Source organism: Rhea americana, unplaced genomic scaffold, assembly GCF_003343005.1.
Source record: "Rhea americana isolate MKP2758 unplaced genomic scaffold, rheAme1 scaffold_275, whole genome shotgun sequence".
NCBI classification, from domain to species: domain Eukaryota; kingdom Metazoa; phylum Chordata; class Aves; order Rheiformes; family Rheidae; genus Rhea; species Rhea americana.
The window spans coordinates 248,829-275,713 of NW_028186396.1; the positions used below are offsets into that span (position 1 = coordinate 248,829).

A 26,885-nucleotide genomic window follows, 5' to 3' on the forward strand; every position below is an offset into this window, starting at 1 on the left:
GTAGATATGCAGACAAAATTAAAATGTCAAAATATGTATGAACTAAACTTTTGATATGTGGAAAGGACTATGTAATGTGATTGAATCATCTATGATAGCTAGATGGTAAAAAATAGTGCCAGCTAAAACAAAACTGCTATTGTAACTGTAATCTGTACATTTTAAAAACTGTACACATATGAGAAACAAATTAGGTGAGTGTAAATGTTTCCTGGGAAAACATGAATTCATAATTGGTTAAAGAATGGAAAACTCCCTGTTATAATTTATTAGAATTGCTGCCTAAGGTATACTAAAATGACTTCTGCCACCACATGTTTCTAGCTATGAGTGGTTGTTTGTTCAGCTCGTAGCTGGTAGTAAGAGGCTTTCTCTCCTCTGGCTTTCTTTACGGTGTGAAAAGTGGCTTATATAGGAAGTAGTTCAGAGGCACAGTATCCTTCCTAATCAAACTGTTGGAACTGACTCAGTGACAGTATTTCAGTCATTAACCACCCTCATGAGCTACTGTAAGAGCTGTTTACCTAAGAACCTGCATTTATCATTGCAGGAAGATATATATTAACCATAAATCTAGAGTGCTGCTTTTCAAAACGCAGGATTTCTTTTTCTTCTATTTTTATCCCATAATGGACGGGGTCTTTTTGCGATAGAAAGAGAAAAGTGTCTTAGAATGAGGGGAATTCATTTCATTGGTTTAAATATTTATTGTCCGTTGTGAAAACATTTACATAATTTCTGAAGTGGCTGAAGTTGATAGAACTGTAGCTTCCCCCAAAAATGTGGTCAAACACACCAATATCCACACTGGTAATATTTGTGCATTATTGTTAGTAGCGTAGTTTTGCATCAACAGTTTACCCTGGGCTCTAGTGAATCAAACTGAACAATTAGATGTATTTTTTTATTCTAAGCTCTCTGTTTCTCTGTTTGTTTGGGAGATACTGGTGAGTTTGCTAGAAAAAGAATGAGGCCAAAAAACAAAAACAAGTTATTCTTTCCCTGTTATGGTCCAGACTCTGTCAGACTTATTTGCACAGTATAACATATTACTGTGAACAGTAATATATATCCTTAAAGAGAGTCTAATTCATCCTGAGTAAGAACAGCCAAATCTGCTCCAAAAAACAGATGATGATTGCATTTTTTGAAAATGATTAATCACTTTTTGGGAGGAGACAGAATACAGACTGGTGAAAAGACAGATAACAGTTATGCCAGGCAGTCCAGCAAAATGATCTGTTAACTGAATTGATTTWAAAAAAAATCCATTTTATACAACCAAATGTATTACCTTTAGGAAGAGTGAATACGTTTCAGAGAATAAAGATCATGAGGACGAGTGATTTTAGCATGGAACTACACTTTATGCTAGATCACAAGAGTTTTAACATGAATATCCAGTGTAAACCTATGATGAAAAAAGTATACGTGACCTTAGATATGTAAACAGTGGAATAATGAGTTTGTGAAGTTGAAATACGCAAGCAGAGAATATTAGGCTTTTTACTTCAAGAAAATAAAATAAACCCGACAAGAATCATCTGGAAGGAAACACTGAAAGACAGAAATAATGTCCTTTTAGTTTTTAAAGAGTGAATTGAATGGAGACACTTCAAAATAAAAATAACGTACTTCTTTAAACAGTCAAGTTTAATTACTGGAGCACACATCTAAGGGCAGTACTGGATTCCCCATCTCCTGCTATTTCTGATATTTCTAGCCATATACATTTGATGGGGCTTAATGCAGGGGTAATTTGGTGAATTTATGATCTTGAATATGCAGGTGGTTTAGCTATGTACAGAGTTATAGAAATGATTTAATGGCCCCTTCCAGCTGTAATTCTGTAAAGCACATTTTATGTGGTAATAAGAAATGTGCCTCTGAGTACTTGCTATGATTAGCTAGTGTTAACAGGCTCAATATTGTTAGAATTAAATTGATAAAAGCATTGCTGTTTTCATTTCATCAAGACAGTGTTTACAAAGTTATCATCCTGACAACATTAAGTTTTAGCTCTTTTTTCCTGTAGTTTGGCACAGATCCAATCACAAATAGGCTGTTTAAAAATAATTTGAATAGGTGTTCAGTGTCTGGGAAATATTTAAATATCTAATCATGGGTTTAAGAACAAGTTCTTTTGAAAATATTATAACACATGAATTTCCAATTTGCTTTATTCATTTTGCTAATCTCATTGGTTTCAATTGGATTATGGGAGAAAAGAAAGCATAGGGCAGTGCAATCTGGCAATGAATAAATTGATGCTGGAGATTAGAAGATGTCTAACTACCAGAAGAGTGATTTTCTGGAACAACATAGTGGTAGGAGTGGTAAAGACAAAAAGTAGCAACCCAAAAGCCCTAAAAAATTTAAAATGGATCACAATCAGTTTATGATACAGTTGCCTGCTTGCTATAGTAAATAATGTAACCTAAGACCCAGAAGGTCTGCTCTGGAATTCTTATTTACCCTTTTTGTGTAACAGAATTGTGCTGTTTGGCTTGTAACACTGTAGTATTTGCATTGCAGCATCCTGTTGTACTGTGGATTTGAGGTGCAGGTAATGCATTTGATGATACAAGGGACTAGAACAATAAGTATTCATTGTAGGCTGGAGCTGGAATTATATTCTGTTAACACTTGGATAAAATGTTAAAAATCTTCAGTTCACTAAATTCAAAATGTGCTGAATGTAATGAGGAAAACATTTAATAAGGTCTGATTTTTATTAATAAGTATTCAAAGTCATGCTCGGTATAGAGACATAAAGCTACACAAGTATTAACTCAGAAGTTACATTTCATTTCTTTCAAGTTATCTTTCAAACTATGTTTCCGTTTCAAAAGACTTTTTCTCTCTCTTACTGCAAATTTTAACAGACTTCTATATCTAGCAGAATAGAAGAATACAAAAAATACACCAATTTTCCTTTCTGGAGTTTCTAAATAACACGACAACAGGATCTGAGAAAAGGGAAGGACTCAATTAATTCAAATTGTGCTGTCTTTAACTTGTCTTTTATGTCTGACCTTGTGAATGTTTTTATAGGGAGCCAAACTAAAATACCTTTTTCTTATCTTACCGCGTCAGTATCTTCCAATAAAAGGGAGAAGGCATAGCACTTATTATGTTTTTAATTCTTGTCAAATTTTACATATATTTTATTTTCTCTGTCACTTTTTTAGTAGTTATTTTTATTAAGTGTTGAGTAGTAGTTGACAATTATTACAGAAAATTCTTTGCTCTGGGATATTACTGTAAACTAATTGAATGATTTCTTTTGATCTCAACTATTATATATGAATTCTGGTCAAATTATTTCCTTATGCATTTCAGCAGATTTTGGTGCATTCAGAGAAAAACAGAAAGCCATTCAGCAGCTAATTTATCTCAGTAAATTTCTATAAACAACAACAGATGAATCCTTTCTGTTGTTCCAGTGTGTGATACTCTTTGTGTTATCCCCAAGTTTGCACTTCTCAGATCTGAAGTAAAATATATCAGGATCTCTCGAGCGTCTGTTTAATACTGCTTCCAAATTTGCCCCAAACCCATGCAGAAACAGACTGCACCTATCAGCTTCCTGATGAGGGGGTTGTCATGAACCTGTAGAGGATGATGGAGCCACAGCAAATCAATGTAAAAATAGAAATATCAGATGAAAAATCATTTATTGCTTCCTCACTTTCAGTGGCTAATTTGTGAGATTCTTCTAGTACCTCAAGCTCTGAGGATAAATTAATTAATAAAGTGTTTATTTAGATGTAGTGCTAATTATCATATGGAAATTAACATTGAATTATTATAAAACTGTTGCTCCAACCAATATGATATAACTTTAATTTTTAATGCTTTCTAAAATTGAGAAAGAAGATTACTAAATTGAGAAAGAAAATTACCTCTTCTGCTGTAATTCGTAAGCTAATCGGTTTTAAAACTGAAGTAACGTAATCTTTTTTTTTTTTTTTTTTTAATTTGGTTCATTGTTAAACTTTGTGGCTGCTCATACTAAATTCTAAACAAAGAGAATTTTTCCAAATTTTAAAATTTAAAGAATGTTACAATGTACAAAACTCAAGGATATATATTTTTTTTAATACAATGCAAGAATTCCATAACATGAGGGAATAATTAGGTACTGTAGTAGATTTTTTTGTTTTATTGTTTGTTTTTCTGTAAAACATCAATCTGTTTTAAGTTTCTCTCTAAGTATCAGTGATATATGAAATTTGGCCACAGTCTCCTGAACACTCGAGATGTTTATTTTTTCAGAGCTTGCTCTGATATACCTCTCAGTTTTACAACAGGTGTTTGTAATGGAAGATACAGGATAACTCCATATTTCCTTATCTCATGGGAGCATTTTAAAGGTAAACCTGTATCTTCATATTACAATTATGAGGCTTATGTAAATATCAATATTCTCCATATTTGCAGCTCTCCTTAGAAATATGTTGGTTTGGATCCCACTCCAAGTATGCTTGTACCAACCCATATTTTTGAAGAGAACATAAGTTCTGGTCCTTCTCATGCCCATAAACAAGGCTAGGCAGTGACAGAAAAGGGTAGAGGAGCTGTGATCCTCCCACAACTATCCCCTTTTGTGCCAAAGTAGGGAGATAGATCTCACCTGTTCTCCCTGAGCTCCCTTTTTATATCAGTTGTTGAGGAAAACTTTCTTCACTTCTTTAGCTGAAGTATTTTGTGTGTGAGCCATGGGCCTAGAAAGTGCTCTATATACCAAATTGTTCCCACATTGATTTAAAACTTGTGCCTAAAACCACATTTGTTCAGGCTGTCCATGTGGATGGGGATCATCTGATAAAATGCAGACACCTAGGGCTTGATTTAAGTTTCTGCTCAGGAGGCCTCTAGTGCCGTTTGAGAGGCCTTGATGTCTGATAGGGCTATTGRATATGACACAGGACCTACCCTGCACCTGTGCCTTTCTGGAGTAGTAGGTGGGTGACAGTGGGTGTCATCATCTAGGAAACCTCACATGGCATGAAATATGGACGACATCATCAGACCTTCACAGTGAATCCCTTCATGACTCTCTTTTTTAGTTTATGTAGGTACAGAGAGAAAGAGATACTCTAAGCATGTACTTTATCTCTTTATAAGGTACATGGTTAAAATAGGTGAGGTGCATCAAGCTCTAAAAGTGCAAGTTTCTTTTTCTATAAAATATGACTGAAGTGGCTTATTCTAATATAGAAACCTACCTGAATGATGATGGATACCAAATGGCAATGTCCAAGATTACATGAAATTAATCCCACTCATGTGTCTCCTTTTTCTAAAGAATCAAAACAGTCAACATCTGTAATCTCCCTTCAGATAGCCACTGCACTATGTCCTGTGAGAGGAAGACAGGGAAATTGACTCTGTGTCATTGGCCTTGATCACTCTTACTCTGAGGCTATTGAAACAACAAACACTTCTGGCCGTATCTGCTCTGATAGGGAAGGCATTAGTTGCTGGCAGCAGTTCCTTCAGCAGTTGCAAAGTGAACATCAAATGCCAGGACYTGGGCACTTACAATTACGTGAACCAGAAGGGCCAGCCAGAGCTATGACATAGCTCCTAACAAATGTAAAGAAGAGTCCTGCAAGTGAAGTGCATCCACTTCTCCTAACAAACTGAGACTAAGTAATTTCATATCATTGGCAATGAAACACTGAAACTAATCACTGGTCTGTCTGCAGGGAATTTTCTGTTATCTGTTCAGACATTAGAATTGAGATTAGAGCAGAGATGCTGTCCTTCAGCGTTCTCATTTAAAGTGTTGCTCTTTATGTTGTGCCTGGCTTATGCATGCTCCCTCATGTTGAGTAGATACTGTTACATTACTATTTGGAAGTGACCTCCGATCTAGAACACAGGATATTTCCTAGGGGGTGCCAATGCAGAACCTAATACTTCATCGGGTGTTTAGAAATTAGTCACAAAAAGGCCCATATCTAATCAACATAATCAACAATGCTATACCATATAAAACTTCAGACATCCTGATCATACTAATTCTGTTTAGGAGCAGTCTGCACACCAATGCATACTTTTRGAAGCAACAGTATGCTTTTGTAAAACTACTGAATAACATTCAGTCTAAAGGCAAATGAGAGAAAAACTATCATTATTTGTCCCTGAAAGTATTTCGGTGATTTTATTACATTTTCTTACCTCTGCCTTCRTAATTCAGCAAAAGACTAATCTACTAATGTAGTTGCCTATACTTGAAGGAAAATTAATTCAGTGCAAAACATAACAAAATACAGAGACAACTCCCCTATCCCTGCAAGTTGTATTTTTTAGYCTTCTCTAGGTATGGGAGGCAAACTGACACACTATTTTGCCAGCTTCCAGTTTTGATTTGATATTAGTACTGATCCTTTCCACCTAGCAAACCTCAGCCCCTAGACATTTTCTGAAGGGAATTGTGAAAGAAAATCAGATAATGTCCAGAACATCCTTGCTGTGGATGTCAGATATAGCCCCCAGAAAAAAAGACAAGGTTGTTATCATTGTATTCATTGCTTGGACTGCTTGGAAAATTTGCTAAATAGAGACAAGTCACATCAGAGATTGTACACTATTCCTGCTTATCTGGATGGGCTTTCCAGAGAATTGTAAAAGGTCATCATTTACTTTAGCTCATTAGGAACCCGGATCAGTGCAACATCAAGCAAGGCATTTCTGCTTTTCTGCCAAGTTTAGATTCTGGTTGCTGGGAGGGTTCTTATATCATMTGACTCAAGATCTCTCTTCTTCCAATGCAAAACTAAGAATGGGAGATACTCCTTGACAGGTTTAATCTACTRGATGTTTACAGTAAAATATATTAGAGAAAATAAAATCATACTTAATGTGCAGGCTAAACTTCCTCCTYGACGAAACAAATTAATCAGGAGTAATCTGCTCAGTTTATTTTAACCTTTTATGGATTAAAGAAACAGTGTTCTCAATCAATATGGAAGTTAAGTATGAATATCCTAAACATAAATCTCATTAGATAGATGTACATAACATTCCCAGTGGTCTTCTAACCATTATAGTGGCAATTTTAATTAATGTCATAAGAACCAGGGTATATGTAAATAAGAAAGGATGCCTTCTCTRTTTTCATTGATTGGAAGCTATTGGCAAAAGAAAATAACAGTAAAGGTCAAGTGTCGGAAGTAACTAAGACTTCCTAAGCAAGTAGTCRGTAGCTAACCATGAACAGCTTTGCCTGTATCCAGTTAATGTCCTATGGGTAGAATTTCTGACAGTGGAAGAGATGATATATGCATTCCTRCTAATCTTCCTAATTCCTAGAAAGAGTCTAAAGATGAGAACAAGCAAATACTTAATTAGTCCAGTAGCTCCCTAATAACACTGTATGACACAGAGCCATTCAGCCTCCAGTCCAGTTTCAAGACCACCTGATTCTAATCTCATACACCAGTAACCTAGAAACTTCACTCAGAATCRTTGCACCTAATGATAAAATGCTGGAGTAATTGTTCTCAATCACACTTAATATCTAGTCTTTATTGGTCCAACTTGTAGCATGAAGGCAAGAAGACATCTGCTAGAGAAATGTTCTGTTCATATTAGAAAGGCTTAGATATGGMGGTCAGCTACTACATTCAACGCTTCAGGGCCTTGGCTGAGTCCATGAGTTTGACTCGTCACCTGAATGGACAACTTGTTCATCCTTCTCTTTCTTGGGATATTAAAGTCCCCTGAAGCACTTTTTCTGCTGTTGTTCTACAGATCCTGCAGCTTAAGAATTCTCTTTTGTTAGCCTCAGAATATGCTTTTTAACACACTAAATGTGTCAAGGACTACAGTGGTTCATTCCTATCCACATAACAAAGTGAAGGTACCCCCTTCTATTTCTGGCTACAATTGCTGTTCAAGAGCACAGCCTAGTTCATGCTCGGCAATATTGATGGAATATATATCACTCTATTTCCACATGCTGCTGTTTTGAAGTACTGCCAGTTGTCAAAACTTGCCTCCCAGGACTCAGGCAGCAGCATCTGCTTAGAGTAACTGTTGMGTGCTGCAAAGGAGACCGTTCTTCCTCCTTTGAGGAAAACACACTARTACACCTCTGAGCAACACTTGGCTGCATTTAATGTTCACGTATTTAACTTCATGCTCATAAGCTGTGTGAGTAAGCAGTCCATTTTTCCATCTTAATCATCATATCCAGCTAGGGAAATTGCTTTTAACTGGATTTCCTAAGGAAAACCTGTCTTTCTCCATTGAAAATCCTTCAGTGTCTTATTAGTCTGTGTTGCAGTGCTCCCTCTATTATTTTATTACTTGCTATCACATAGTCCTACAAAACATTGCTTTGCTCACTACAGCCTGCTTCAGTGTTGATTTGTGCATTAAGCYGTGATTATGGAGCACTGTCTGACATGATACAGTATGGTCTCTAAACTAGGAAGAAAGGGAAAGAGGAATTTTTTCTGTAGCACAGGAAAGGTCTCAGTTCATAGGATGCCAATGGTTGGGAAGATGCTATGGAAAAACTAGCAGAAGAAGATGCAGCATAAAATTCAGGTCTCAAATCTTAAATAACAAAACTAGCARACTCATGCTGTGTTTTCCAGATACCATCCACTGCATGTTTTAGATCTATCTCAGTGGAATATATATCTACTGCTTTCTTTCTATTTCCTTTTTCTATTTTTTCTTTCAATTTTTAGAACTTTTAATGAAATTCAGCTTTGTGAGGCAAGATCTGTGCATTTGTAAATCCATGACAGATGTTCCAATTTTAGATTCTTACAGTTTATTTTCCTCTCCATAGTTGCTCTGTGTATRCATGTAAGCTTAGAAGGTGCTAACTCTAAAGATCATCTTTTAACTCTACTACTGAACACCAGTACTATAAAAAATGATCTTCAACAAAAGTAAAATGTAATATAGTATCTTGTCATCTATATTTTCRGTTATAAAGCTAGTAAATGTTCTTACTTAAAACATTTATTGTACTGTCTTGTACTACAAGCTATCTTGATCAAGCACTGTACCTAGTTATTACACAGTAATTTGTATCAGCTTGTGTCCAAAGATAATTAATTCAAGTTAGTGTTCCCTGCTTTCGTTACTGGTTACACTTTGAACTTGACAATGAGATCYCAGTTTCAGATTGTATACTGCAGCATACTTGTACCCAGAGAATGGTTAGCAGTTRCAAAGAATACTATTGCTGAGCGCATGTGCCAGATTTCCATGTCCTTAGGGAACTAGTATGTTAAAGAAGAGCTTTGTCTGTTTACTCCATTCTAAAGTAAAATGATACTCCTCTTTTGGTCCAACAGATAAATACAAGCAAGGAAAAATGTGTATGTTGCCAACATATGAGCCCCTGTAGCACATTTATTACCTTGTAATAGTTTTACAAAGTTTGGATTATTTAGAATATCTGRGTAGAAAAGCATTTCTAGCTTTTTYGTGTCATGCTATGAGAAATGTAGCCCAAATTTTCATCGGTAAGGGTATCAATGATAGATAAAATATAAATTCTGCAAATGGTGGTTCAGCAGAATCTTAAAAACATGACAGCACTCTAACAAGGTTTATGGAGAAACGTGATGAGATCAAAATCTATATAAAATAACATAACTGAAGGTTTTAATGGCAACAGTTGAAAATTAGTACAATTGTAACAGGCATGTATTAAGAATGCATACCAGGCATATTGCAGTTTAAGAAGTCAAATATTGATGAAGCATGTTGCACATTAATAAGTTAAGCTACTAATACTATTTTTTCTTGATCCAAATGATGAAAACATAACAAATAAGATGAAAATAAATGCAGTTCTGCAGAGAAATTTTTAAACACCCCAGAGGAAAACTCCACTTTATTTACAGGCAGATCTTTAGTAATTCTGCTTATTATTAGATCTGCCTAGGTTCCTCTCTTTTTTGTTATTTTTGCTTTCTAGGTTAGGCTCATATTAGGCTCATATCAGGTAGTTGTCTCAAGCTGAATTATTTTTTAACATTTTGACAAAAAGGGTTCAACGTGCTGGGTATGAGATAAGAGAAAGAAAATTTTGCTCTTTTGCTATTTGTATATGTATCTTCATATATATATATATAAAAGATAACTTTGTCAAAAAAAATCCTTTTTCATTGGACTGCTCAGACACCTCTGCTTTATAGATAAATATCTGATATTTGGTAGTGTGGAGATGCTATCAAGTCAGTGATGTTTTATTTGTTTCTCCCCAGAGAAATTGTTTAAGCTACAGACTCTTAAGGGGCTTACTCTGCACAGTGGGAATTTGCATTTGATTGCTGAATTATACGAAATTTCCTCCGTATCATGCACATTTCATCTTCTGTCAGCAATTCTATAATGACTTGATTGCAGAACCTTTCTCTAACAGAAAGTGTGAGGCTACTTGCATAGCTATCTGGCTTTTGAACAAGACTTTCCCTGCAATTCTTATTCTTAGCTGGGATAGGTTACTGTGAGATGGGAAGAATAAAGTGATTTAAATTTGAAGAGGCCTCTGGAAATTATCTGGTCAACACCTTGCTCAAAGCAGAGCTAACTTCAAAGTTAGATCAAGTTACTCAGGACCTTGTTCAGCTGAGTTTTGAGTATCTATAAGAATTCCACATCCTTGCAGGATAATCTGTTACAGTGCTGAATTACTTTCACTGTGAAAATTTTTTACTTTTTCCTAATGTGTAGTCACAATTTTTCTTGCTACAATTTGTGTCAGTTCTTTCTTGTCCTTTCATTGTGCACCTGTAAGAAAACTCTGGCTCTATCTCCTTCACACTCTCCCATTCCATTCCAAGATAGCAATAAAATCCTGCCTTAGCCTTCTCCTTTAAAACTAAACACATTCCACCCCTCTTGCTCCAGTTTGTCAGTGATTCTCTTGGGAGCCCAAAATGACACAGTCTCACAAGTACCAAAGGCAGGGGCACAATCACCACTCTTGATCTCTGGTCAGCACTTGTGTTAGCACAGCCCAGTATGTGTTTGACCCTCTTTGCTGGCGGGGCACACTTCTGATTCCTGTTCAACTTGTTCACCAAGACTTCCAGACTCGTCTCTGCAATGCTGCTTTCTAGCCCCCGCTGTTCTGCTCCAGGAGTTATCCTGTTTGCATGATGTATCCTACTGCAGTGTTGAATTTCATGAGATTTCTGTCAGCCCGTTTCACCAGTTTAACTGGCAGCCTGGCTCTGCAGTGTACCAGCCACTCTGCCTCCTCTGTCTTCCCTCTCCAAACTGGATAGTCATCAACTTGCTAAAGGTGCAGGTGCAGTTTCTTCCTAGTCCTTTGTTCCTGGTGTTAATAAAATATCCACCTCAGTGTTGATCTCTGGGAATGCTATGAATAGTTGGACAGCAATTGGACTTCGTACTGCTGATGACCACCTACTGAGACCAGCAATCCAGCCATTTTCCACTCACTGTATGCTTCATCTGTCTACCTAGTATCTCACTATTTTGGCCACAACATAAGAAGAGCAGCTTTTCTTGTGTTTTCAGTGTCTTCCTGCTTCACCTAGGTTAGGTCTAAACAGTTTGGCAAAAGTCACAGTGGCTAAATGCAGTAAAAAACTGGACTTGAAGGATGGGAAGGTGCACAAATAGAGGAGGTTTTTGTGAAGAACAGAATGAGGACAGTGAAGAGATACGGTGAGGATGATCAGGTAGAAACTCTGAATCTCAGATGAGGATACTGTAGTGAGCTGTTGTGAACTAGCAGAAAAAAAAATAGGACAAATAAATGAGGGAGCAATTTAGCAGGAGAAAGTGGAGATGGTGTAAGGAATTGTAAGAGACCAGGATGAACCAGGGAAGTAAATTGAAAGGAGGAACTCTGAAAGATGACTGAGCTGGAGACAGAGGAAGGAATAGAACTGAGACGTACTCAGACTTGAGTCTTGGGCAGGAGCCAGGGCTTATAAAGAGACTTGAAACAGAGCAAGCTCACATTGCAGAGCATCGAACAAAAAACACTGAGAGGGAGAAAAGGAAATACGGATTTGTAGCTATGCAGAACACACTTCCAGTAAATGTGTAAAACTTCAGCATTTCATTCCTGTCCAATACTGATTCACCCAGAAGGTAACGGACTACCCACATTGGTAGTTACTAGTAGCCCAAGTGGCAGAGGTCTGTGCTCTTGATGTAATCTTCCATCACTCCTAAAACACTGACTGCTACTCAGAATGATTCAATGATTTTTTTTTCCTTTTTTTTTCCTGGATTTTGATGGTTTAATTTCTTTGAAACCTATGTAATTTCTCATGCATATGGAGAACATAGAATAAAGTAACATCATTAAAATTATAACATCAGCCTTCCCAAAGCTGAGACATGCCAGAACTAAATTTGTGTACATGTATCTTTATCTCTCTCTGCCTGTTTTCCTAATATGAAATGAAGATACTGCTGCTTTACCACATGGGAGCTTTATGAAGAAACATTCATTGGTCTCTGTGAACTACCAGCTGTTATAATGAAGAGTGCTTCTGAAAGTCACCCATGGAAAAATCAGTAAGACAGTACAGCGGACTTGAATACTGTGTAAAAAAGAATACTCGAGGAAACATATAAGCAAGGAAGCAAACATCCAAAATACTGAGTAGGTGTTCAGTCAGTGAGTATAATTTTGGAAACTAATAATGATATTATTAAACAGACCAAAACCAATCTATCATGTAGGCTTATGAAGCACATATACCGAATATTTTTCGCAGAAAAAATGCAGCATAAATAAATTTCCATTTCAGTACTCCTGTAGAACTGTATGTTCAGTTACCTTACATCGTCTGTTTCACAGGTAGATGATGGATGACTGCACAGGAAAAAGGATTTAATGCAGTAGTTTTTCATGCCTCAGTTTCTTGTATTCTCAGATTCTTGTGTTCTGTATTTAAGGATTCTGCTGGCTTTGTTTCAGCAAAGCACTGAAGAGCTTACTCTTCAGAGGAAGAGATATTCGTCAAAACAAAGATCAGTATATAAGCAAATAATTGCTGTCTGTACCTCCTTTCCTTTTTTTCAAAAGCATTTAGGAAAATTATCTGGTCAAAACTGTCTTTTGAAGAAGAACTAGAACATCACTGTATGGGTAGCACCAGCTATTTTATTATTCATTAAATGGCAGCATTAGGTATTAATAGTTTCAAGCTGTTTTCGTATATGACCCACCTTCTGACTCATATGTGCTTTGTTTCCTTTCTGTCTAACTCACTTTATTGTCAACAAATGTGGATCAGTCTGGAAGTGACGAGTAATGTGAAAGCTATATTGCCTGAGAGATTTGCCCAGCTTTTGAGCTATGCCTCTGAGGAGTTTCACAAATAAAACCCAGGAGAACAGAGCAGAATGAGTTGTCTTGCTTGTGACAGAGGAGATATGGTGAGAAATAAGTGAGAATAGCTCCCCAACAGTTCTGATTCATGATTTCTGCCAAGACTCTGTTTCAGTTACACACTGCCTTAAAATGAATATACACTGGAGGTGGTCTCTGAAGAGCTGCCCTGATTACAGATTCGTTGTGGAAAATCATCTTGTCCTGGGGAAATTCCTCAGGTCGGTGTCTGCCAAATAGTCAATCCTTTTATGATATCAAGGGATAAAAAAAAAAAAAAAAAAAAAAAAAGAGCTATGCAACATGGCCAATTTGAATACCAGATGAAATTCAGAGCTTTCATCATTGCTTTAACTGTCTGACCATAAGAAATCTTCAAGACTGCTTTTGTGAGAGAAGAGACTCCTAAAGAAGTTTAGTGCTAAATGTACATTAGTCCAATTAAAATATGATGAATAAAAAGGAAAGTATGTATGTAAAAAGGAAGTATGGATGTAAAGAGAAGTGGGTCAGGTATCTGAGTACTTAGTAAATTTGAAATCACCAGTTTTACTTTACATAGCAGTCATCTCAGCATAGTTGAGGAATGGAAGGTTTTACAGTACTAAATACTGTGAATCATTACATGGGAATCACTAGAGTAATATTTAGAGCAGATATTTCTGCAGCTGGGAAATGTTCAGGTACAGAGTGTGCTATGCAGCTTTTTATCTGTGTAAGGTTCTACAGTAAAAATGTCATGGGGAACACTTAATTGAAGGGCTACTTCTACTCCTTTGATCCCCCTTTCAGTACTATCAGCATTTTCAAGCTCTTTTTTTTTTTGCCTGTTTAACCCTTGGATGTTCTGAGGGCATTGGTATTACATTTCTACCATTAGACTTGTGCACAGCTGCTGTATAGAAGGAATAGGCTTGCAGAAAATGATACAGTAAAAAATAATTTATACTTACAATCAGACGGTCTAAGATCAGTTTGTAGTTCCCTGCATATTCAGATACACCCAAGAGCAGACTAACATATAATTAACTGAAGGCTAATTTTGATCTGAATTAGCACTGCATTTAAAAAGAGCAGTTCCTATTGAATATGATTTTGCATAGATCTAATCTATAAGCCCATTTTAAGTGTATTTCTAGATTAAATGAATTCATAATAATGAAAGCACACTGTCTCTGTAACAAAAGACTGAATTATTGTAATTCATTAATTTAGCAGGCCTACTTTATTACTTCTTTGTAGTCACTACACAGTGTTTTTTGGAGGGAGYTCATGGATTTTAAAGAAGAAATAAAGTATTGCATCAGGAATCTTGCTGAACTTGAGGTCACCTTTTTTTTTTTCTAAAATAGTAATAACAACTGCTTAAGCCCCTAGGACAAAGTTTGAGGTCAGTTCAGTTTCTTGTCTGTGACCTGTTTTGCTCTTTGTGTCTGCACATATGCATCAGAGGGAGTTGAAATCTAGACGAAAACTGATTCAGATAGCTTTCTCCTGTCACCCTAAATGAACCTGAACCATTTGCTTGATGGTCCTTTGTGCATAAATCAAATCTAAACCAAAAACTATTTGCAGGCACTTATTTCCATTATGAGTTCAGCTCTGAACTGACGGTCCTTAGCAGGGCCCTATTCTCTATAGTGAAGTATATACTCAGAGATCTTCAGAAYTGAATCATGTCTGGGGTAGGATACGCTCTCTCGCTCCCCTTTCCTGTGTCTTTTTCTCACCTTCTGACTCTCTAGCAAGCCCACCTTTATGCATCCTGATGCAGAGCTGCATAGGTAAGAGGCACTTTTCACCTTCCTTTCAGTGCCTACTGCTCTCTTGCTTTGTCTTGCACGGTTTAGCTGCTGCAGCATATGTGTTGGGCRTTTGGAACTGAAGTCCTGCGCTAGGAATGCAGATGGTTCTCCATGTTTTCTCACCAAGTAAAAATGGGAATCACAGAGACTGCTTGTCTGGCAGTTTCCCCTGGGATCTGTGGAGCAATGCTGAAGCTGGCAGATGAGAGACACAACCAAGACCTCTTCAGGCTGAACCTGAAGCACTGTTGGCTTATCTTTCCATTTTACATGTTATACATTCCAACCTGATTCAAACTTTCTGTGACTGTTGACTTGACAGTAGACTTGCTCGTTAAAATTATTTAACTTGGTGACCTCTAAGTCTAAAATAGGTATGTGAAATCAAATGACTATGGTTTTAAACTTGGATATCTAATGCTACGCTCTTGAATTCAAAGTTGAGTACCTGAGATGCTAAATGGAACAATGTGAAGAAACCCAATACAATTTTAAAACTGTAGTTCAGGTTTCAAAGTATTTTTTATTAATGTTAGAATGAAAATAGAACAGAAACAGTAATGAATCAAAGGACAGAGACCTTTAGGCAATAAATCAAATATTGACCTATTTTTTATAGGATTATATTTTTGAATGCTTAGACTGTTTGAAAATCAAGCTTTAATTTGGGTCATATTAAGCCTGGATGAGAGCCTGAAGTTGTGCCCTAACTTGCTGCTTATTCAAGTCATTAAACCTGAGTTTCTGGAAGCATAATCTCTAATTGAGGGTCTTGAAAGCTTTTGGGACAATGATGGTAGAAAGAAATGCAAAATCTGCCAGGCTGTTTTGAAGAGAGGTGAGTTATAGCTACTGGTTTCTGCTCAGACCCAGCTGAGAGTTTGCTGAATCCTGTTTTTCATCCCTTGAACATGCATCAGAGCTGTCAAGAGTATGGCAGGAATGGAGGAACAGGGTCCACTCCCAGCTGCAGACTTGTGGGGCTGGYGGCTACCACTAGTGAGGACTGAGAAAGAAACATGCTCCTCCACCCCTCCGTCCCAGAGAGATGGCCCCAGGAGCAGTAAGCACCTGCGAGCAGGTCCTGCCTGCCTGCTCCTGGTAGAGGTGAGGAGGGGAGTGCTGTGGTTGGTCTGAAGTCTCAGCTCTGCTGTTAGATGCTGCTTTCCTGTTGAGACTTGTGCAGGATCATAGTGGTTAATAGGTTTGCCATGCCAAGCTTAGTGCAATATATGCTTGCAGCCTTCAAGTCTATGCAACATATCCTTGAATATTTGGGCTAGAAATGAGTATATAGGTGGCTTTTTTGCTACAGGTTGCAGTGTGAGAAATTATTATGTAACAAAGAGACGCTGAAACCTGTTTTTTATATCATTTATAAGAATCATGCATGTTTGGAATAGAAGAGTGATAAGATTCAGCAAGGATTCCTTGCGTCTAGTGCACTAGTATTATGTGTGTGCCATATGAACAGGTTAATTTGTTTATAACTGGCATGATGAAAGTGCTGCTGCTGTGTCCATAATACTGTATATTCAATCTCACTTGAATTTGTCTATCTAATAGACTTTTTCCTTCCTTTGTAATTTATAGGGTAGGGAGCAATTACTGTCTACCAACAATAAAAAGTGGGAAGATTAATGAGATGCTATATTACGGCACCTCCCAAGCATTTCAACTTATCCTCTGTTGCTTTGAGGAAGAAGAAGTGACACAAATGGATGACATGTGTTTGCCAAAAACAAAATACAGCTTCTTAAAGTCTAGCAACAAAATTAGCAGCAACACAAAGGGCAGTCTGTGGGTTGCTCACAGACCTCATTTTTCACGCATTGCTGTGTAAGTTACCCTAAATGTGTCAACAAGCAGTTTTGCAAACATACTGTATGTAGGAGGACATATATTCATGTAACCAACTCACAGCTCACAGCCATGTACTCTTTGGTTACAATTGCATCGTCAGCATTGTGAATGTGGACATTCTCCGAAGCAATAATTCAGATACTTCAGGATGATTAGGATAATATAGATACGTAAAAGTTACTATTTACTGTTTGGTTATCCCACATGATTGAGAGTTGCCTCACACATGTACATGAGGAAGCACAGAAGAGATCTGCAGTCTGCAGGCGGGGGAGGAAAGATACAGAAGAATGAGGAAAAGAATACAGTTCAGACTTTCAGTTTGCTATTTTAATGTTTTATATAGTTGCAATGTAAATATTTATCTGACCTAACCAAAAGCTGCCATTGCAAGGCATTTCTCCTGCCACATTTCTGTCATGGTTTATGTGCCTGCATGAGCAAGCCCATGTTAAAGCACAGATGATAGACTCCTTTCCTCCTGCCCCTCCAGTCTTTTGGCCTCCTCCCTTGCCTCCAATCTTGTGATTTTTTACTGAATAGGGTTAGTTTGCTGCTCTGGATGTAAGCATCTCTGGCCAAAAATGAAGGGAGAGTAAGAATGAAGGAAGAGGAAGATTGCCCAGTGTGGCAGCAGTTTTCAGTTAGAGGTTCTTGGACGTACAGAAAAATGACCACCTTTGTAGCCACTAGCAGTAAATTTTCAGAAGTGGCCTCCATGATCAACTTCCTACCTGATAGACAGAGGTGCTGAATACTCACCAGCCTCCTTGATGGGAAGGACAACTGTAGGATCTAAGAAACTTTGAAAATCAATTTTTGGGGAGGAGAGGTGTCTCACATTGTACCTTTTAATGACAGTATGTTCAGATTCTAATTCTTGCTTTTTACATTTATTTTATATTTTGTATACTTTTGACTACATTTTATATTTGTTATTTACAAATATCTTACTGTTTCTATAGTTCCTGTATGACAAATGCAATAGATAAGTTATATTTTATTTCATTGCATGTCAACAGGGCCTGGCGTTATAATGTTAATACACACATTAGAACTACACTACATGGCATTGCCAGGCTTTATTGCGCTGTTTCAAACTCTTAACATTTTATCACATGGTTTATTGTTTATTAAGATTCTCAGAAAGAATTGGCATGTAAAGTAGAATTCGCCAATTTACAGAGGATGAATCAGGTACCTCAACTGGATCAATGTTGCCTGCTCCTCTTCCCACCTTCCAAACTACCCAGATTTTGTGAGGCATAATATATCTGTCCATCCATCTTGCTTGCATTTTGAATGCAAGGGCAAATTAAAGCATGCTACTCTGGAGTCTTCCCCTATCCAGACCTCAGATCCCCTATCCAGACCTCAGAAGACTGAAAGTTGACACAATTTGTTGTTCATTTTTTCTAAAGAGAGGAAGAGGGGTAAATAACAAGCTAAATGCATGGATATTCTCTTGGCTAGACAGCACTATAGTCCTGAGTCTGGCAGCTCAGCTCTGCAGGTGAAATACAGCCCTTCTTGCATGCAACGACTGGTTTGCATGACGTGTTTTCAGACTGGCTCTTTATTTGCCTTTTATCGTGCATCTGTTGCCTGTCCTTTGATCCATAACACTCAACCATGGACTTATCATCTACTTTTGTCCCATCTGTTACACTTGTTACACTCTCACGCATCCAAAGATCAGTCAATTTGAGYTTGTAGGATATGTTTTACATGCATATGGGCAACAACTAGGATCAGTTCCTCTGCCTTTTTGACTGTCAGTCAAATGTTGACCACAGCCTGCAATTTTCCAGTCTTGCAGAGGCTTTTGTACGCCRCTGATATGGCAGGCTGGCCGCTCTGCATTACTAGGAGTGTGCAGGTCCCATGTTTTAATAACTTGGCTTGGTGAAACTGGCTTAAGCATTAACAGGTCCCTACATTTAGGAATTCCTTTTTTTCTTACCTGTTTCTATCTYGGACAAAAGAAGTCCACTTATACATTTATATGCTCCTAGGAATAGTATCGAAGGGCTRTTTGAATCATTTAATCTATTCTGCTTCAACTTGAGGCCCTAGAGGGTGCACTGTTAGTCCAAGGACCTCAAAGGCTCTATTCCTAGGATTTACTGGTTTGGGCCTGAGCAAGGAGCTGCGGATAAGCAACAACATCTCACACAGATACCGAAGCATTTTTACAYGCAGGTGACAGCTGTGCCTTATTTTATGTTAGAAGCAGATTTTCCCAAGTTSCTAGATTCCTCCCCATATTCTACCTCTATCATGTCTTCAGGCAAAGCACCTCTGCTTAGTCTTTTYGCTGTGTTCTTGTTATCAGCTGACATAGGGTGTTAGAGAAGGCTTGAGTGGTAAACTCTTTGGGAAAGGATTTGTCTTTTGCTCTGTGCTTATATATCATCTAGCTCAAGAAGGCTATTTGCACTTTGATGAGTTTACAAGCACCACTTTAAACAGTCTTTTATTTATGAAAGTTTATTTTCCTGTGGCCTACAGCCCTCTGATCTCTCTGTTGGGACCATATGTGGCTGCAACAGGGTTTTATTTCAAAAGCTCAGTTGAAAATGTCATTTTAGAAAAAATGTCCATTTGAAATGATAGTTTTAGTTAAGACTGCAGTTTTTAAAACATTGTTATGTTGTGGTATACAATCTGCATCAATATTTAACATGTTTTTAAAGTTGGTGTAAAAGACAACATTTATTTCCTTCAAGCATTTTTCTCCAAAATATCCTAATTAATTTCGATCGCTGAAAGAATTTTTTTAAAAGAATTTAAAGAAGCATTGGGTGATTGATTTAACTGAAGTCTTATCATTTGTATCTGAAATACTTTGAAAAGGGGCTTGACCAAGAATAAAAGGAACACAGGAGTCCATAAAAGCCCTGCAAAGACATGGTAAGGGAAGATTTATGACTGATTCCTGTGTTTTTGCTGGCATTTACCTTTGAAATAGTCTGGAACTAGGTGTAAGAAACAGGCAGCATTTCCTGTAACACCCTTTTCTAACCTGCTGAGTGCATTTAACCTTTTCCCTCCAGATTGCAGAACTTGAGTAGACTGTGCTACCTCATCTGAAAATTAGGTTCAGAAGCGTGATCTCCTGGAAAAGAAAGYGTTTAGCCTGGTGAAGTGAGTAACTCTGAACAAAATTCTCCAGAAACAGCAAAACCTGGAGAAAAGATTTATTCTGGATGTTGTATGATTCTTACATGAAAGGCTGATTTTGGGCTTTTTCACAAAAGTCGTATTTTAAATCTAAAGGCTTATATATATAAAAAAGCAGTAGTACAACTTTTCAGCCTAGCCTTTGAAACTTAGCATAACTTTAATGGAGACAAAGGGGAATAGATATTTCTAAATGTGTGAAAGCTGGACAGGGTATACACCAGAGACTGTCAGATAAAGCTGAGCTTTTTCTAATGCTTCCAGCTTTTAGGACATATTTTATTCAGATTGTTTACACTCATGTCAGATGTCCTTTCCCTCCCCGAGTTTTTGCCTGTCAGGCCCTCCACTCTGACATACTTCTGGGCACGGCTGATTGCCACACTCAGGCTCCTGCTGCTTCTGTCCCCAGAGCCACGCAGCCACACACCAATGCCACGTTGCTCCAGAAAATCCTATCTGTGCTGTGCCCACATGTACTCTCTGTCTGTCAGCAGCTTCTTCATCACGTTTGGCATGATTTTATGCAGCGGATTAAGGTGTTTCCTGAGATTATATGGCTCTTCATACACCAGAGGCTTTGAGAGACGTAACTGAGTAAGAGAGACCGTGTCAGAGACGGATAGCACCAGACAAAACTGTGCCCGGCAGGAGGTGGAAATGGGAAACTCTGAGCAAGTCGGCTGGTCACGATTTTGGATCCTGGGGAATCGGAACAAGTATTTATTTCACTGAAATGGTTTCTTAATGAATAGGAGAGCGTCCAGCGATCTGGGACAAAAATACTATATCGAAACAATAATTTGTACTGTTTATTTTAATCCAAAGATAAAATAGTACCATAGATTTTTAAATAAACAGATGACTTTGCCTGTTGTTAAAAGTAGCAGGCATCTGTAAATGGGCCACTTGATAGATAATCATATAAAGGAACATTTTTCTAGTGCTGCTTGCCACAGTGGAATCTGAAACACTAAATATTTCTGAAATCCTCTAAGGGTCAGTGCAGTGCCCAGCCTTTAGGAAGCAGAAATCTAATGCACAAGTACAATAACTGTGGTATTGGCTAGACAAAAGGGTTGTATAAAAACAATTGTAGATTGTAGAAAAAGAGCTAATGGGTAGAGAGAGTCATAAGCTAAATACAATGAAATTCTTTTGCTGAAAAGGCAAATTTTATTCTCTGAGCACTACATACAATAAAAATAGATAAACAGGTAAATATTCTGTTTTAGGAAAGCCTGGCAAGCTACCATTGGGAGTTTCATGTCTACCTGTGGGTGACTCTTCTAGAAAGACGTAGCCAAAGCTCCCATGAGAGCAGCAAGAGGACAGGAGAGCTAAAGGAGAGACTTTGTGGGAGGAGGGCTGAAGACTGAGGGGAGACGTGGCAAGCATCCTCCAAAGGAAGAAGCTTGTTTTAAGAGGGCGGTGACTGAACGAATTGTTCTTCAGGCTAACTGGAAATAACCAACCCCCTCCCCCCCAACCCAAAACCCTCTTAATTTGCAGCAGAGAGAACTTGGGCTGGACGTTAGATAGTGAAACACCTAGTGAAACAGAGGGAGGCTCATTCATTGCAAATGTAAGGGCAAGTTAAAACAAGTACTTGTGAGGTAGGGCTAGATATGTAGTCTTTTGTGGAATAGTCTGTTCATGATTTACTGAATACTAGCATACACTGATTGTACACTGATTGCAGGGTTTGTAGGTCTCACACTGAGATAGCAGTGCAGTTTTTGACTACTGGTAAAATTAGCAGGAACTTCTCTGAATCGTTAAAACTGCAGAACTGTCTATCCTCTGAATGTGTTTCTTGCATATTATATACATATTTWTATATATATATTTCTTTGTAAATATGCATAAAAAAGAATATTTTGGAGTTTATATATTTTTCTATCAAAACTTTTTAAAAATAGAGTTTTCTGCAAAATGCAAATCACATAAAAGATTTTTCCTTTAAAATTAAAAAATTAGTTTCTTGACTGAGCTTTTTCTTAGCAGAAACTGGATTTCTGTGTTGGTTTTTGATATTCTTCAAAACATAAATATGAAGAATTTCTCCTATTTCAAAACTGAAATTCTAGGAAAAAAACAGGAAAATGTTATGGCAATATTACATAWGATGGATATTTTGGCATTTCTCAATTGATTGTTTAAAGATGTATTTCTGGTCTCCACTTTATCCAATGGGCGAAGTGTCTTGGCCAAAGGTTACACACAGACTCTTTGGACTCCAATGGGTCTGATTAATACGGTAAGGGCCTGCATTATGGGAAATGCACTCGCAGTCTGGAGGAGAAAATAAGGGACAGACAAGTCAGGTAAAGCAAGGCAATATAGGTAAATTAAATTTCATGGTCATAAAGGTAGTATAAAGAAAATTTTTGTGATTTAAAAAAAACACTTTTAAAATATTTTAATTCTATTTGGACTGACTGGGAACATCTTAGTTTTTCTCACTGAAAGATTCTAGCATTTATAATGAGCTGCTCATTGCAGAACTTCAGAAATTTTAAATTCAGCCTTGTTAAAAATTCATATAATTTTTTTTCCAGAAAGTTATTATGGAAAATAGAATCCTTTCTTTAAGATTAATGAATTACATGTAGTCAACAAATCATAATCCTAAGGTCCCTAAGTCCTCCTTTAGTTGCAAATCTCAATTATGACTTGAGAAACTGGTGGCGTGGGTTAAAGAAAARTATAAGATTAATATTAAGATTGAATAAGTAGTCACGGCAGACTGGGATACAAGGATATAGCAAATGGTGGAGAGAGGGACTTTCCAGCCCAGGATACTGGGAACATATTTGAAGTGAAGTGAAAATAAGAGAGAATGAGACTTTGGATGTGGGGAGTGGTTGAATAGAAAAAGTAGTCAGAGAGATTCAGTCCAGGTCAGGCACTGGTGGAGAGAAATTTGTCCTTTCTGGACAAGGAGACTGAGGCTGGACTGAAAAGCCCAAAGACGGAGGTAGATCAAAGAATGGCCAACGGATAAGATTTTTGTTTTTCTAAGATGAGAAGGTACACCCAGAAGAAGCAATATGTTTGCAAACCAAGTATTTTTTTTTTGTAGATCAAAATTAAGGTGAACTGTGCAAATGTTCCCTTTGTGCCTCCAGATTATGATGCAGTTATTATAATAATAATTGCAAGGACTTGCTGCAAGGACTGGTAACTAAGGAAAGAATGAGGTAAAAGATTTCCAGAAGTATAAGGTGAAGGCAGCTGATTGCAGGCCTGAGGAACTAAATTCTCTGTCTAACATTTGTCACAAACGCCTTTGTGAAGCTGGGAAGTCATTTAAATCAAACTCTTTACAAAACTTGTGTTTTATTGTAATTTCCTTTGTGCTGAATGGAAGTCCTTCTGTCTGATTTATGGAAGTGTTGAGCATTTATCCTTGCAACTGCAGTCAAGGGAAGTAGCACTCTGAACATGCAAAATGGTATGTAGTGGTGAGAACTCAGAAAAATCAGGTTTACATAACTCAGAATATACTTTTGACCTTAATCTCTCCCAACTTTATTTTTCATCCTTTCAGCTCATGAGGGTAGTGGAAAAATACATTCATGAACATCCCTCAACCACTCAAATGGTATAGTGCCATGGAAAGGCTGGGAGGAAATTTATTCTGACGTTATAGCTGAATTCAGATAGTGTGCTGATAGTAAGGCGTGGGGCCAGTCACTGAGCAATCAGGAGAAAACCAAACACAGAGTAACATCTCATTTAATAAATTCCTTTAACTTATGTGCACTGAATGAACTCTTGCCCTGTGAAAGGTACAATCTTATAATTAGAGATAGTGTGCATATGCACAGGAGGGATAAATGAAGGTTTCAGTTGCTTTTGCAGAGGCAGTGCGGCTGCATACTATATTTAAAATCTTAGTCTTATTTCAGAGTAAATTTTGTGGATGTCTCTGTATTCACCTTGTGTACAGTAAGAAATTATTAGCATTCTATGCATAAGAAAAAAATGAAATTACCAGTGCTTCAGAACTCTCAGTTCTGGGCTAATCCATGAGGTACAGCTACAATAACACTCTTTACTTAAGAAAACGACCCTGTAGCTAAGTTCATATTTATATTCCAACAGTGTTGAGAAACAGCTAGCTAGCACCCAAAACACATGCTTAAGTGTGACAGAATCAATTTTTCAATATTTAGATCGAGACCCATTTTTAGCTTATATCAGACTTGCCAGCAATTTTTTTTCTAGCAGTTTAAATTTCAGGCCTGTTGAACTGCCAAGCAGACTGGTGGCCTTCTCCTTTTAAAATACAGCTCTCCCCTCCAAAGGCTTCTACATTTTTCTGTGTTACTAAGGGGATCAACTTCAAAATAATTTAACTTATATTTCAAAAAATGGAAAATTGATAGTTAGAATGAAACTATAGGAGAAGAAAAAACAAAAACCATCCAAATTTGGACATCAAGTAGGTGACTCAGAAGCCTGGGTACCCTTTCTCTCCAATTAATGGAACATCTAGTAAATATTTCTGGAGACTGCATGGACTACACAGTGAATGTGTATACACACACATCTCTATAATTTAATCCAGTCTGCAAATATTAGCGGTACACCTGATAAAAATTTTAAATTTGTCAAAAATGAAATTTTAAGAGACTGAAAATACAGAGAATTAGCCTGAATTTAGCAAATGGCTTTAGAGAAAYGTAGAATGCCTTTTTTCAGATATGTTTAATTTTGGCATATCTAAATGCAGTATTTCAAACACTTGTTTTAAAATTAACGTGAATTAAGGATGAAAGAAGATGTTTAAACTAATGTCAAGGGAAATGTTTGATTTAATGTTGAAAAAGAAGATTTGATGACCTAAAGAGATAAATTTTTACTTTCATATTGACAAAGCCTGTCCTCAGTGCTCCTATTTCTTGGTCAATGTGGAATTATTTTTCCTAAGTTTTTACTTTACCTATCAGATCAAGTTGTTCTTTATTCTAGTTCTAATGACAATATTTCTGTGTCTTCTGGCTGTGAAATTCGTTTTCTGGTACTTTGTGAAATACTGTAAATTGTGAATACTGAAATACTTGTAAAATATTTWAATATTGAGCTTTCTGTGTAACTTCACTTCTTGGTCTTTTTTTTCTTAATTTATCTCCTCTCAATTGCCTTTCATTCTTTTTGTGCGTTGAACTGGCCCCTATTTTCAATTGATTTTCTTGCCCTCTTCTCGTAGTCTCCTTTCACCTTTAATTTCTGTTATTTTTGAAGTAKTTTTTCCTATTGACTGTCCTTCTTTTATGTCAATTATTGCTCCATCTTATCCATTCACCACTGACTTAGGCACTGCTACTCAGGCACAACTGTTTAGATGTCCCTACACTCATGTTGAAGGAAGAGAAGAGAGAATCCAAATCCCTAAAATGAGGCAACCCCGTGAAATGAAATGAGGTTAGAACAAACCAGCAAACATGAAGGTTTCCGCCTTGAGTGTTGCCATAGGTGGCAAGGAAACTGCTGGGCAGATCTTCCGTAGTGGCCCCTGTGGTTGCACCATGTATTTCCACTGGTGGAAAGAGCTGTAAAGGCCGAGGGAGCTGTGCAAGGCTGTGGTAGATGGAAGAGCAGGGGCTGGCCATGCAGTTCATGTACAGATCTGAACTGCAAGCAGCTCCTTCTCATCCTGACTTTTATTTTCACTCAGGGGTGTATCTTCATCCCATACAGAATTTGCAGATGAACTTAAATGTCGTGTTTCATGAGGCCAACACTAATCTGCAAGGAGTGTCATCATTATGAAAGGAAAACATTAATCACTGCCTTTTTTGACATTGCAACCAGAGACAACAATGTGCTGAAGATCAGGGAATAAGCTGAGGACAGCAGAACAAGAAAGGCCTGCATCTGTTATTAGTTAGCTAAACAAGGCCAGGACTCATGCCCAGACAGCGGCCCGACAGCTCTCCCTTGTTTCACGTACCCAGGCATGGTTTACTCTGGCTAAGCAGCCCTCTCCCAGGTGATGCAACTGCAGGTAGGAGCTATGCGAGGGTCTTTGCCAGCAGCCAGCATAGATGAGACCACCCTGTCCTGAGGAGGAAGAGAGCTTAGCTGCATGAATGAAACATGCTTGAAGCCACTGACATGGATGGCTCACACTTGGCCCCAAAGAGGAACCTCAGCCAACCTGATGCATTGAGCAGGTATAGCCAAGGAACGCTGTCAGCTCCCTGGCTGCTGCAACAGAGCTAACGTTGATGCTGGCCTGGTGTGGAGTGGAGGTTGAACTCAGCAATGCCCCAAGGTCCCTTCTAACTTAGCATATTCCATGATTCTGTGAGTTTGAGATATAACTCCATACAACATTTTCTATCTCCTCCTTCAAGTAAGATGGAGTGTAATTACAATGCTAGACATCTCAGGGTACCTCTTTTAAGCCAACATTTTGATTTGGATAACATAGATTTTTTTTTTTTGATTCATTAGAGCTACTTCCTGAAAGTACAGCTTTGAGGTGCTTGATTTACTTGGCAATTTTCTGGTCTTTTCTATACTCAATCATTTGTATTGCAGTACTTCTCTGTGAGATGTCTTTTAAATGTTCTCAAGCATTTAATTCTGTCCAAATAATCTTTCATAAGTATTTTGCACCAGATGGAAATTCACATACTAACAGCAAGTTAACTCAT

The 26,885-nt window shown here is 37.5% G+C and overlaps 1 protein-coding gene across 1 annotated transcript in view; it reads left to right on the forward strand.

Moving 5' to 3' along the window:
* The window catches only part of ESR1 (estrogen receptor 1), a 181,333-nt gene that overhangs the window by 53,394 nt on the left and 101,054 nt on the right, over positions 1-26,885 (forward strand). The gene's annotated exons all lie outside the window — the stretch shown is intronic.